Below are 14060 nucleotides of genomic sequence, written 5' to 3' on the forward strand. Positions count from 1 at the left end.
GAAACCCTAGCTTTGAATTTAAACCCTGGAAACCCTTGCCATGCCTTGAAATATGAATTTGAAAACTTACCCCTTGTTTGAAAAGCTAAGGATGGTTTGAAACCTTCATTTTAAACCATAACAATTTCTCAAAAACCGTAATAAAACCCTAAATTGAATTTACCCTCATATTCACTTCAAATCCCAATCTTGTCTTGAAATCCTAACACTGGCTTGAACCCATAATTGAAACCCTCAACCTGTCTTGAAACCCAAATCTGAAATCTAAATCCTTTATTTAAAAAATGGAAATAAAAAAGAACAGAAGGGGGAAAAAAAAAAGTCAATCAGGAATAATATTTGCGCCACTGGAACAAATGTTTCACACGGACATTTATTGCAGCCGGACACAGTGTTGTGGCACTGATAAACTTAAAAAAAAGCGACAGAGGAGCGTCTGTAAGTGATTTTTAAATGACACTATTAGATGTGTAACGTATATACAACATGATTTATGAGTCAACTGAAGGGTGTCGTTTTGTTTTAAACCTAAAATGAAGAAGAAGGTAATCGTTCGTCGCAAATGCTAATGGCGAATGCTAACCGATTAGCAAAGGACGATTTTGCTGTCTCAAATTCTGTTGAGTTTATACCGAAATACGCTCAGTACCAACATATGCAGTTGAAGGTTGGATTAAAATGATATAATAAAAGTGCATGGTAGTAGGAAAAAAAATAAGTAAGGTAAATTTCTTTCGGTTTGTCCCGTTAGGGGTCACCACAGCGTAAACGCTCATATTTATTTGTTTTGGCACAGTTTTTACGCAGATGAGTAAATACAAAAAAATGAAAATAAAACATTTTTTTTGGGGGGGGAGACAGTTATTACTCGAGTACTCGATGAAATAGCTATAGGATAATTGATTTTTATAAAGATTTTATTGTGACAGCCCTAATCCAAATTTTGCTTCCGACCTTTATTTGGAACCCTAATTCTGCCTTCAAAACTGTAATTGGAAAACCCAACCCTGCTTCAAACCCTTAATCTGAAACCAGAACCCCGCTGTGGATTAGAACAAAAATAAAAGGTGACACGTAAGCCTGCACAACAAGAAATCTCTACCTGCGTCACTATCCATTACACTCACTTACACACCTCCACACACGCGCGCACTAAATGACAGCATCAACTTTGCATAACCTCCTCCAATTAGCATGCGGAACATTAACGCTTCACTTGATGTATTAGTGGAGTGCGACATGTACTTGCCGCTGGTTTATAAGCCCAGATGCCACCGCGTCATCTTCCACACGCGTGCACAGAATGTCAAGGGGGCGCCTAGTCCAGTTTTTCCTCCACCTCCGTGTTAATTCTCCATCAATTGCATTTGTTTACATTTGACTGCGAGGAAGCCCGTGTGACAATCGTCTGTCTGTTCAGGTCCAAAGAGGGAAAACAATCAGTCAACTTGTTTTGTCCGGCAGCGGAGGAAAAGTGGTTTGGCAAATAAGTGGTTGTTTAGACTTTATTATTTAGAGAAACACTCTTTTTTTTTTTTTTTAATCTATAAAATACACAACTTTGGTTAAAATTGAAAAGAGACAAAAAAAGAAGTACTGTATGACTTTTTTTCCCCCTCAGAAACATTACATTTGGTCAAGTATAAAATCTTATCCTCTTGAGATTTTATTTTAATTTGTTTTGAGAAAAATTGGACTATGACTGACTCTTATGAGTCATAGTGATGATTTTTTCTTCAACCTTATTTAAGATTTTGACTTTTAATCTAAAAATGTACCATTTTGGGTATAAAAACTACAATTAATTTTTTTTGTAACAAAGATACTACTTAATTATCTTTAAAATTAATCCCTCTGATATTTTATCTGGGGCTGCATAGTGGGTCAGCGGGTAAAGCTTTGGCCTCACAGTTCTGAGGCATGTGCCCTGCGATTGGCTGGGAACCAGTTCAGGGTGTACCCCGCCTTCTGCCCGTTGACAGCTGGGATAGGCTCCAGCACTCCCTGCGAACCTTGTGAGGATAAGCGGTAAAGAAAATGGATGGTGGATGACTGGTTAGAGCCTCTGCCTCATGATTCTGAGGACTGGGGTTCAAATCACGGCCCCGCCTGTGTTGGGTTTCCATGTTCTCCCCTTGCCCGTGTGGCTTTTCTTCGGGCACTCTGGTTTCCTCCCACGTCCCAAAAACATGCATTCATTTGAGACTCTGAACTCTGAATTGCCCCTCGGTGTAATTCTGAGTGTGAATGTTTGTTTCTTTGTATGTGCCCTGCGATTGGCTAGCAACCAGTTCAAGGTGGACCCCACCTCCTGCCCGAAGATTGCTGGGATATGCTCCAGCATTCTTGGGACCCTTGTGAGGATAAGCGACTCAGAAAAAGGATTGATGATATTTCATCCCCCAAATCTGGCCCAGTGTTGCATCGATGAATCGGGGAAAGCGCTTAGTCCAATACTGACTGCCCCCACATGTCGAAATTGGAACATTTCTTTAGTTTTGACCAGATTTTTATCTGAAATATGTCCCATTTCTCTGTTTCTGCACTGAACGTGGAGTTAGCCCATTTTCGTTCCTCGCGGCTGACTTTCTAGACACAATCTAATATTTTGTGCACGCTTTATGTCAGCACTCTGGCTACAGTTTACTTTATTTCAAATCATTTCGGGGCTTCTAATTTGTCAAGCAAAAATAATAATAACCCCCCCCCTCTCCCCCTGGCGCCATCCTGCTCAAGGACAGGCTGCCTGATCCGCTTCTGCCGACTACTTGCGATTGGCTCCCGACTCCCCCTCATCCCTCCCTCCGCCGCTTCCCGCATGACCCGCCGCAAATCCTGCCGGCGGGGGTGCGCACGCGAGCGGAGGTGAGCTCGGCATTTGTCTCCTCGCTGTCGCACACGCGAGCGGCGCGCTGCCGAGGTGAGATCGCAGAACCGCGCTTCTTCTCGGTGGGAGCCGTTCGTCCACTAGCGGGCTGCACGGAACGCCGTCACGCCGCATCGTTATTGGGATTTACCGTTTGCGGATTGGCAGAAGCGCTTACTTGCACTTCCTTTTTTTTTTCCTTTTACTTTTTTTTTATTGCGATTGTGGATTATTTCTTTTTCTGAATTCACCAAGAGTGGACACACACACACACAAACACACAGGTAAAAACATGGATTTATTATTGTTTTTACTTGTTTTCAGTCCTATAGCCTCAGAAGTCATCTTTAATCTCTTTTTAATCTAAATAATCTGATGCGTGTGATATATGTGCAAGTCCAACCTTCTGTTTTCATCCCAATACTTTGTGCATGTATGTGTCTGTTTGTTGTGGGGGTGGGTGGGGGCTATTTAATCCTTGAGTGACACCGTTTTGCCGCACACAAATTAAAATTTTTGTTTTTATCTTGTAGTTTTTGTTGTAGTTAGGGGGGGATTTCTGCTGTGTGTGTAAATGTGAGTGTTTATGGGGTCACTTGATTTTTTTTTGACGATATCACACAATGCCACATTTTGAGAGTATTTTCATCGTTGCAGCAGATGGTAGTTGAAGTGCGTGTGCATGTGTGTGTGTGTGGGGGGGGAGTTGAAAGCAGATTAACTTCTCCTGGGCGATAACAGTAGTCCTCCCCTTGTCATAGTGAATTTCAGTGGTGCCTTGAGATAGGAGTTTTAATTTGTTCCGTGATTACGCTCATCATATCTCATATCACCTTTCCCCTGAAATGAATGGTAATAATGTTCATCCATTCCTGCCCCCTTGCCAAAAAAAAAAAATAAAAATACAGACATCTTTGTAGTGTGTGGTCTAGTCATGAAAACAGGATTCTGCTATGTGGGGCTTTATTAAAAAGAACACACAGCAATAACATTATTAATGTAAAAACAGTTCATCTTGAATTCATTGCTGCTCCTTCTAGGGTGTATGACCTGGCCACCAGGAGTCAGTATTGTAAGATTAATCAGACAAACGACGACGCGTTCCTGAGGATAAAGAATATTCCCCTGTGAGTATTTTTGTAATGTCTTTCTACATGTGTTTCTGCACCTTTTGCGTTCAAATATTGACAACGTAACACCACCGCATATATGTAATTTGTTAGCCTGTCAATTGGGTATTGCATCATTTGTTAGCACAAAGCTAAGTGGTTTGTTTTATGGTTTGACAGTAAACTTCAACTGGGAGTGGAATTAAACACCGTGAACAGGATAAGAGGTACGGCGAATGAATGGATGGAATTAAACAGCCTGGAGCCTTTTCAAATATTTCTTTAAACTACATTTTGCTCCCCCCAAAAAAAACATACTCTAATCTTCCGTTGTTTCTTGAAAAAGTCACAAATTGTGTCACTCAAACCTGAAGTCTCCATTGTTGCCCCTTATAATGTAGGGTTATAATGCAAAATATAGGTAAGAAAATGCATTATGGTCCGAAAAATCCGTCAGGTTTTTTTTGGCCATTTTTCCTATCCAAATTTAACTGTGACTTCATCCCCAAAAAAACAACATACCACCATCAGTGAAGTATTGTACTGGCACCATAATGTTTTGGTGATGTTTTTCTTCTGTTTGAACTGAGGCCTTCAGCAAGATGAAGGCAATTATGAACTGGTCCAAATACGAGTCAGTGTAAGACCAAAATGTTAAGGCTTTGGATAGGAAGCTTAAAAAAAAAATGCCAGGAAAAGCCAACTAGAATATCAAAATTTTTATTGTACTTAATTAAAGGCAACTTAAATAGTGGCGGATGTGTGCAGACTCCCATAGAGCAGTCATAAGTGCGTGTGCACACAGCCACATTATTTGTTATTTTTCTTTACCCTCTCAAAAAGTTACCAAAAATGGACTTGTATAGTCACTTATAGGTCACATTAATGAAAGAAAAAGTTTTGAAATGATTCATCTTGGTCTCCATTTTTTTTTAAATTGTGCAAAGACCTGGCATTTGAACAGGGTGTGTAGACTTTTTCTGTTCACTGCAGCACAGGCGCAACATGCTGACAGGCAGTGAAATTTAGTGTCCGCTATTTGGAACCCAAATAAATCAAGCCCCTTGTTGCATTTCCATAAAAATATTCGATTGAGATCACCCAAGCAGCAAGTAGCACCTGGTGACCCCTGACCTCATCTTGTAGACCCTCCTCCTTTTGCCCCCCCAAAAAGAGCTCTGACGAGGAGCAGGGATTCATCCACCCATAATTGGAAAATGCGCTTAGTTTGGTCATGGGTCCTTTTTTGCATGGACTCAGGAAGGTCATGCTTCAGAAAGTCATTTGATGACAAAAAAAAAGCCTCAGACTAAGGGTTGATCATCCAAAAACGAGCAAGGAGGAAATACAACCTAAAAACACGACAGTTTGAGAGAAACGCTTGTTATGAGCGCAAGTTAAACGTTCGGGAGCAAGACCGTTTCATTCTGCCAATGTTTGCCTCCAGCAGCAAATGTATGAAGAACATAAAAGGGGACAAACTGTGGCTTTTTTTGGACAATTTAATACAGTTCCCATATGGCATTTTTCATCAAAATACCGCAAACAAAACAAAGGTCTTTTTTTACAGCCTTTTATTCTTGTCCTTTCGACATTAGCCTGTTTTGAGACTTGCACTAGTGATCTACTAGATACCCTCCCCTTAAAACTGCAGGGCCAATGGCGTGCACGGATTCTGTCACCTTGGTAACAAGGTGTGCAGCAAAGCGATGGCACAATCAATTAAGCATTTTTGATTGCGGGAGCAGAGGCCAAAAATGAGGAGGGGTGGGGGTAATGAAAGGATATTGGGGGACTAAAAAGTGGATAGGTAATTTTGTAAAGTTTGACACACAACTCTATACATAACTGTACAGTAAGTAAACAATATTTAGTCACTGGTATTGCGCCATCGATATTGAAAGACGTCGCTTATTTTGTGTAGTCTTGACCAATGTTCCCTCTAAGCTGCGCCACTGCGCAATTGCGCAGTTGCAGCACACCCTCAGCGCACATAAAAAACGATCCAGCGCAGTGAACCACACCCTGATGTCTTTTTTTTCTTTAACACGAAAGCACCACTGATTTTAAAAAAAAAAAAAAGACTGGATAGTGAATACACATCGAGCGGAATGTCGATAGGTTGAAGCCAGTTGGCCGCCATCTTGGTACCCCCAAAAACGTGTGGAGGACACGTTTTACAGGTTGGATTCTGGTGGGGTTTTTCCTCAAAGTTTGGCATGTAGAATTAAAACTGGTCGCGTGAGCTTGACATTTTTTCAGTTCTGGTAACATGAAGGATTTTTGGTAAGCCAAAAAAAGGCGAAGTGCAAAGGAAAGACCAAGAACACAGTGACAAGCAAGAAACCTTACATATTACCTAGGGCCCGGTTTTCCGTGACACGTTAACTTTTCCCAAAATACGCTGTGAACCATTATCATCATAACATTGCGAAAAACTAAGCATTTTTTGGTCATAAAAACATTCAATTTTATGTCAATCAGTTCAATATATTTTTGGAAATAAGGACTCGCGATGGGAAAATACATGCTAAACGCATCGTTCATTTGTTGTCTCTGTGATGTCATATTTCAGACAGAAAATTTAAACGTGTTTCCTCGCATTTGAAAATCAAATTCAATTTGCAAGAGTTCTGTATTATGAAATTCATCGAAAATTTCACAGAAAATGTGTTTTCTTGCTTATCCGCTGATGGAGTTTGGGGAAAATATTGACATCGCTTTTTTGCGAAAAACCTTCGGCCTATAAAGATGAAGCAGAGAGTGAACAGTGAACAACAACAGGCGTAGACAAAACTTTGTTCAAGTGAATTAAGATCATCAGAAAATTTAAAAAAAAAAACCCTTTGACAGTGTCTAAGTTAATCTTTGTAACTTACCTGTGGAATGTTTTCTCACAGCCACGAAACTGGCGATTAACGCAGAGGTCGACGTAGTTGTTTTGGGAGTATCAAGATGGTGGATAGCGACTCCAGTTTTGGTGGCCAATGATCCATCCAGTCTTTTTTTTTTTTTTTTTTTTTTTTTAGATCAGTGGCAAGCACACAATCTCTAACAAGCTGCTGCTCAACCTACTTCTACTCCCTAGTTTTCCTGACACCGCCCCCCTCTGCTCTTAAAGGGGTACACTTATAATTACAAACACACACATGCAACTTTATATCTGCGGTCATGACTGGTGTACTACACTCGTAACTTTATATCTGCGGGCATGACTGACCACACCCGTACGTTTTTCAAATGTGAGTCACTGAATATTGTCTAACGGTGACATCATAGTAATCGTGCAAATGATATTGTGCGACATCACTCACTATGAAATTAAAAGTCCCCTGTGTTGGAGGTTAATGGCAAGAGTCGGAAAGCCTGTTGGAGTGGTGTTGCCCGTTTGATTCCGTCGACCAAGGGTGAAGAAGCTCGAAAAAGTGGTGTCCTGGGTGGTGTTAACAATAACCCCCCCCTAAAAATTCCTGGCAAGGACATAAAAGGTGTGAGACAAGGGGCTTTGGTTTTGAGCGATCCCGTCCTATTAATACAATATTTACATGCTAATCATCCAGTTAAAGGTGTTTGATGGTCTGGCGGTGAATGCAAAGTGTCCAGGTATAAGGTCTGAAGAGACAATTCTTCCAGCAAATCGTGTGTAAACAAAACTCGGCGGGCCCATTAAAAAGAGCACAAAGTTGCACCGCTGGAGTCATTTCAGCTTTAATGAGTGCGTCGCCCCCCCCCCCTCGCGTGTGTTTGTGTGCCAAGGCTTGAAGCAGCAGTGAATGTGTGACTTTAGTCAATTCAAAAGTGGAGTAAGTGTAATTACAACTGCGACCGATGATACATTTACATTTCTGTGGCTGTGAATCCTTTGATAAGCGGGATCTTGGGTCTGGCTTTGGCGCTTGCAGAATTGAATGTAGTTTTGTGTTTAATGGGAAGTCATCAAACTTGCTGCCATGCTCAGTCCACGCAAAAACTTTAAATCTTTGGAATTTAGCATCCAATCCTGTCGAATACATGTTTCAAATTTGCGAATTAGCAATTGTGCAAAATCTCCAAGAGGAGTTTGTAGGGATTGATACCTCTCACATTTGAAGCAGTTTGGTAATGATTCTCAGCTGCCTGGAATCGGTAGAAGACCGGGACCAATTTTTGACCAAGTTTTATCTGTTTATATGCTAATAAATAACAACTGAAGAAACAACAGGAAGCAGAACTGGAGGTGGCAGAATTGAAGATGTTGAGGTTCTCGCTTGGAGTGAGTAGGTTGGATAGGATTAGAAATGAGCTTATTCGAAGTTGGATGTTTTGGAGACAAGATTCGAGAGAGCAGACTTCGATGGTTTGGACATGTCCAGAGGCGAGAGAGTGAGGAAATTGGTAGGAGAATGGTGAGGATGGAGCTACTAGGGAAGAGGGCGAGAGGAAGACCAAAGAGATGGTGGAGGGAAGACTCAGGGACAGTTGGGGTTAGAGAAGAGGATGCACGAGATAAGCTTGGATGGAAAAAGATGAACCGCTGTAGTGACCCCTAATTGGACAAGCCGAAAGGAAAAGAAGAAGAAATTTGGTTGGAACGGGACCAAATCCGTGGGGTGAGGGCTTCTGAAATCTAAACTGGCTGATTACAATCAAGTCAAACTTGCTGTCTACTTTCAGGATATGACTTCTTGAGACTTTTTTGTGGGTCTACTTACCGTATGGAATCACTGATGGTGTAGTGGTACACATGCCTGCCTTTGGTGCGGGCAGCGTGGGATCCATTCCCGCTCAGTGACGGTGTCGTTATCTGCCCTGCGACTGACTGCCGACCAGTTCAGGGTGTCGTCCGCCTTTCGTCCCGAAGCTAGCCGAGATAGGCTCCAGCTTTCCCGCAACCCTTGTGAGGATAAGCGGCTTGGATAATGAAATGAGAGGACTCACCGTATGTTGGATACGCCTACCAAGTTTCGTGCTGCCGAGTAAAACAGTCTTTTGGGGCCGGCTTCGTAAAACATTCCAGGGGCGCTCTTAAGTCAGTTTCCGTGAACGCTAAAGCGCTCGCTATGGTGATTTATAACAATAATAAAAGAAGTGAAGCAATTTTGGGAACTCGGTCACACTGCCTGCTCATCTTGCATGTTTTAAGCATTAACATTTTCAGAATCTTTAATGCATCTTTAGATTACAGGGCTCAGTAATCCAATTGTCTTTCGAAAAGCTTTTTTTTTTTTTAAATTAAGCATTCTTGTTCATACCTTACTTTAGTTTTCTTGTTTTTTCTTTAACTGCACATCCATAAGATTTTCATTTCACGGTGGAGTAAGCAGAAAATGCTCAGCAGAGAATGTTGCTGTTGTACCATATTTCCTCTTATGACAAATGAATCTTTCACAAAGCACTTGAACAGCTTCAAATCGTGAGCTGGCAGTAAACAACATCTTTTGTTTTGGTAATAACTACAAAAATCTGACACATGAATGCAGGCTGAGGTTTAGAACAGACCCCACACTGCTGCTGTTATCCAGAACCTACGGCTACCTAGGCATTAGGCGCTTTTGCTGTCTCATGAGATCCGATACGGCAGCTGTATGAAAAATGTATTGCAGTATTGTGGTGCACTGCCTTAACAGACACGACGAACACACACTGGATCGGAAACGTGTCCATCTTTTTTTCCCTCTCCCCGAAGTGCACATATTACACCTCACACGAGTCACAAATTCTTCCAGGTTTTACAGTCATTGTGTCATAATAAAAGTATGAGGTTCAAAATCGGGGTCTAGATGTACAGTAAAGAAAATAAGTATTTGAACACCCTGCTATATTGCAAGTTCTCCCACTTAGAAATCATGGCGGGGTCTGAAATCTTCATCGTAGGTGCATGTCCACTGTGAGATAGACAATCTTTACAGAAAACCCAGAAATCACACTGTATTCTTTTTTAACGATTTATTTGTGTGATACAGCTGCAAATAAGTATTTGAAGACCAGAGATAAACAATGTTAATATTTGGTACAGTAGACTTTCTTTGCGATTACAGAGGTCAAACATTTCCTGTAGTTGTTCACCAGGTTTGCGCACACTGCAGGAAGGATTTTGGCCCACTACTCCACACAGATCTCCTCGAGATCAGAGAGGTTTCTGAGCTGTTGCTGAGAAACAAAGAGGTTGAGCTTCCTCCAAAGATTTTCGATTGGGTTTAATTCTGGAGACTGGCTAGGACACGCCAGAACCTTGATATGCTTCTTACGGAGCCACTCCTTAGATTTCCCGGCTGTGTGCTTTGGGTCATTGTCGTGTTGAAAGACCCAGGCCTCATCTTCAATGCTCTGACTGAGGGAAAGAGGTTGTCCCCCAAAATCTCACAATATTTGACCGCAGTCATCGTCTCCTTCATACAGTGCAGTCGTTCTGTCCCGCGTGCAGAAAAACAGTCCCAAAGCATGATGCTACCACCCCCATGCTTCACAGGAGGGATGGTGTTCTTGGGATTGAACTCATCATTCGTCTTCCTCCAAACACAGTTAGTAGAATTATGACCAAAAAGTTCCAATTCGGTCTCATGTGACCACAAAAGTTTCTCCCATGACTCCTCTGTAGCATCCAAATGGTAAAACCTTTCTGAAATAGAGAAGATCTCTGTGGAGGAGTGGGCCAAAATCCCTCCTGCAGTGTGTGCAAACCTGGTGAACAACGTTTGACCTCTGTAATTGCAAACAAAGGCTACTGTACCAAATATTAACATTGGTTTTCACAGGTGTTCAAATACTTATTTTCTCCACTGTATAATTGAACTAAAAGTAGTCAGAATAGTCCCCGCGGGCCACATTGACACACACTGACAGGCCGATTCTGTCCCACGGGCTGTACATTTGACGCCACTGGTTTATGAGATGAATGCTCCCTACTAACTAGTAAGGTGCAAGTATTTGACCACTCACTTGGGAGTTTGTCAACCATTTTCAAACGTTTTGTGTGCGTTCCCCTGTCGCCACCGAGGCTTCAGAGGTTGATGGGTGTAAACTGGAATGTGGTCAGGCTAACAAGAGTTCAACGCTGCTCAATAAGCGCTGCGCTAATGAGCCTCCCGATGACTTTCCGAGTGGACGGGCGAGCTTTGTTCTCAGCAGGACAGTAGCGTGTGCACGTCGGGAATAACTAAATGGGAAGTTTTGATCCGGGCCCAAATTTATTTTTTAAGTAATTTTTTATTTAGATTTTCCATAATATTTAAAAATTACATTTTACATTTAGGTTAACCTTGTCTGATATGTACTGATGTGATTTTAAACTTTTAAATGGGGAAACCTATGATTTCTATAATGCTCGACAGTTAAGTTTTCTCCTTTTACTTGTGTGGCAATGGGCAGTGAAGATTTTTTCATTTTTCCACCTTCATATTTCTCCAATAGTTTTATTTCTCTGATGTGGACCGTTAGATTTTTTTTTTTTTTTTATTGTTCTTCTGCAGTCATGGACGTTTCCACCATTTTCCTTTTTTTTTTTTCAATATATATTTTCAATGGACGGTTTTGACATTTTGATGCGGACATAGTAACGTTTCCTCGTTTTACCTCTTTGATGGAGAGCCGTGACATTTTCTCAGGTTTTTCTTTTATTGCTGTGAAGTTGGAAAGTCCCCCCCCAAAAAAAGAATGTTACAGTTCATTTTGGACCACAGGTTTTCTCATTTTTACTCTGTGGTGATGGACAGTTCTTATTCAAATTTTACTTCTATGATGGACAGTCAACACATTCTGTTGTTTTTCCGTTTTATTTTTGTGATGATGGACAGTTACATTTTGATACATTATGCTACATTCTCGTTTTCCATTTTCATTCTATAATGGACAATATTCAACGTTTTCTTTGAGTTCAGTTTTACTCTTCTGATGGAGTACGGTTGTGTTTTCTCCTTTTACTTCTGTGAGAATGGAGACTGATTTTTATTTTTTTTTATTTTAGCTTTAACCCTTTCCGGGAAGGGGTTGCAAATTTGCATCAGGTTTAATATAATTAAAAATTTTAAGTCCAGAGTATCATTTTTTTTTTCTCTGTGCAAAATTTCATTTGGTCCAGATAGGGTTAAAATGGACAGTTACAGTTATTTGATGGTGGGCAGTTACAAAATATTTAACATTTTACAGTCAGCATTTGCTTGAATTTTAATGAAATAATACTATGTTAACGTACCACTGAAATACTTTTTTAAAAAAATGGGAATTTATCATGACATGACAATCCCCCCCCCCTCCAAAATAAGTACTTAAAAATAATTCCTGCGGCATTTAGTGATACAAATAGCGACATTGTGCACAATTTGAACGATAAGGATTCCGCCTCCACCCACACTTTGAGAATCATGCACTAGATTTCAAACACTGGCGCTGTTGTCTCTGTGACATCCACTCCAACACGCAAGGATTTGGCCATGAGCCAAAATAAACATTTAGATGGCAATTTTAATAAAATCAGGAAACATTTCGCGGGTGTTAATTAGGAAGAAATTGGCAGGCGGCGGAGTTGACTCTGTGAAGGACGGAGGAAAAAAATAGGTTGCAGTAAAAAAGACTGGAGCACGTTGGATCGGATATTATTGCATATTAATCTTGTGCTGACATTATGAGCTAATCCCTTCAAATTTGAACAAGATTCATTTGAGCCTGAGCAAGCTTTGTGTGAGAAATATTGGCTGGGTAGCACCACTGTGAAGTTTTTGCAAATTCAGCCTCGGAAGCCGGTTTCACTGAGCGACGTGACGTTTTGGTAGCTTTGACAATTACGAGTCCAAGCACACCAAAAAAAAAAGGCTCTAGAAGACACGGCTGAAAAGATACAGGAGCTCTGCAATTTTGGTTGGAAGCAGCCATTTTCAGATCATTTTCAAGGATATTTCAAAGGAACTCCACCTTGTATATGAGCATGATCGCTACCAAATGTAGCTAACTGGACAGCTGAGTTTTTTTGTCCTAACCTGTCAACATCAACAACAATTTGGTAGACATCTTTGTTATGGGCGGAACGACAGTCACTGTGATTTTAGAGGCGCGTATTGCAGCCGCGCGCCATCGCACTCGTAAATCTGCACAGTCGAGCACGAAAAGTACATAGATATTGAAAGACGTCGCTTATTTTGTGTAGTCTTGACCAATGTTCCCTCTCAGCTGCGCCACTGCGCAATTGTGCACTTGTCACACACTCTCAGCGCAAGTGAAAACCGATCCAGCGCAGTGAACCATAGCCTGACGTCTTTAAACACAAAAGCACACGCTCTCTGCTGCTAACCCTACTTCTTCTTCCTAGTTTACCTGACACCGCCCTCTTCCGCTCCTAAAGGGGTACACTCATAATTAGAAACAACACACACTGGGGCCTCTACTCCCCAAAAGTGGTTGCGTCAAGAAGGGCATCCGGCGTTAAAAACTGCCAAACAAATATGAGCGTTCATCTGAGATGTCACGCTTTGACAACCCCTAACGGGACAAGCCGAAAGAAACTTACTTTTACACACTTGCAACTTTATATTTGCGGGCATGACTGGTGGACCACACCTGTATCTTTATATCTGCGGGCATGACTGACCACACCCGTACATTTTTCAAATGTGAGTGACTGGCGGGACAGCGGTCGAGGTTAAATTGTCTGTGTTTTAAAATCCGCGCTCCGGCCTTCCTGTGTGGCGTTTGCATGTTCAGCCTGCGTGAGTTTTCTCAGATCCTGCCGTTTCCTGCTGCATTCTTGAAACAAGATTAAATTGTCTGAGTGTGAGTGAATGAGTGATCGTTTATACAGTATGTGGCCGCCGATTGGCTGGGGAGCAGTTCAGGGTGCACCTCGCATCTCGAGCAAAGCTGTGCTTAGGCCACCCACCTACCAGCAACCCAAATTGAGAAAACCGTGACAGAAAAGGAATGGATGGATGGATGTCTATTATGAGTAGCGCTACATTAAAGGATCCGATGTAAGCGCTAAGCTGAGGCTAATGGTTTCACCTGTGGGTTTGGACGTGATTTGAACATAAATGGGGTGCCTATCAGTACACGGTGCTGATTATCAGGCAGCTTTTTTCGAGGCCGCTTTTTCCTGTGTCCACCCAAAAAAACAAAGA

General features: G+C 41.6%; 1 protein-coding gene across 6 annotated transcripts in view; it reads left to right on the forward strand.

The window, feature by feature from the left end:
* Nucleotides 1-337: 337 nt before the first annotated feature.
* fstl5 (follistatin-like 5) overlaps nucleotides 338-14060 on the forward strand; it is a 122551-nt gene continuing 108828 nt past the window's right edge. The window contains exons 1-3 of one of the 6 annotated variants that reach the window (XM_061834567.1): nucleotides 367-438; nucleotides 3907-3993; nucleotides 4156-4202. The gene's annotated coding sequence lies outside the window, so the exon portion shown is untranslated. Of the gene's footprint in view, nucleotides 439-2855; nucleotides 3151-3906; nucleotides 3994-4155; nucleotides 4203-14060 lie in introns of those variants that run through there. The other 5 variants (XM_061834566.1, XM_061834569.1, XM_061834568.1 and 2 more) reach the window with 5 other exon arrangements.

Source organism: Syngnathoides biaculeatus, chromosome 11 (genome assembly GCF_019802595.1).
Source record: "Syngnathoides biaculeatus isolate LvHL_M chromosome 11, ASM1980259v1, whole genome shotgun sequence".
NCBI classification, from domain to species: Eukaryota; Metazoa; Chordata; class Actinopteri; order Syngnathiformes; family Syngnathidae; genus Syngnathoides; species Syngnathoides biaculeatus.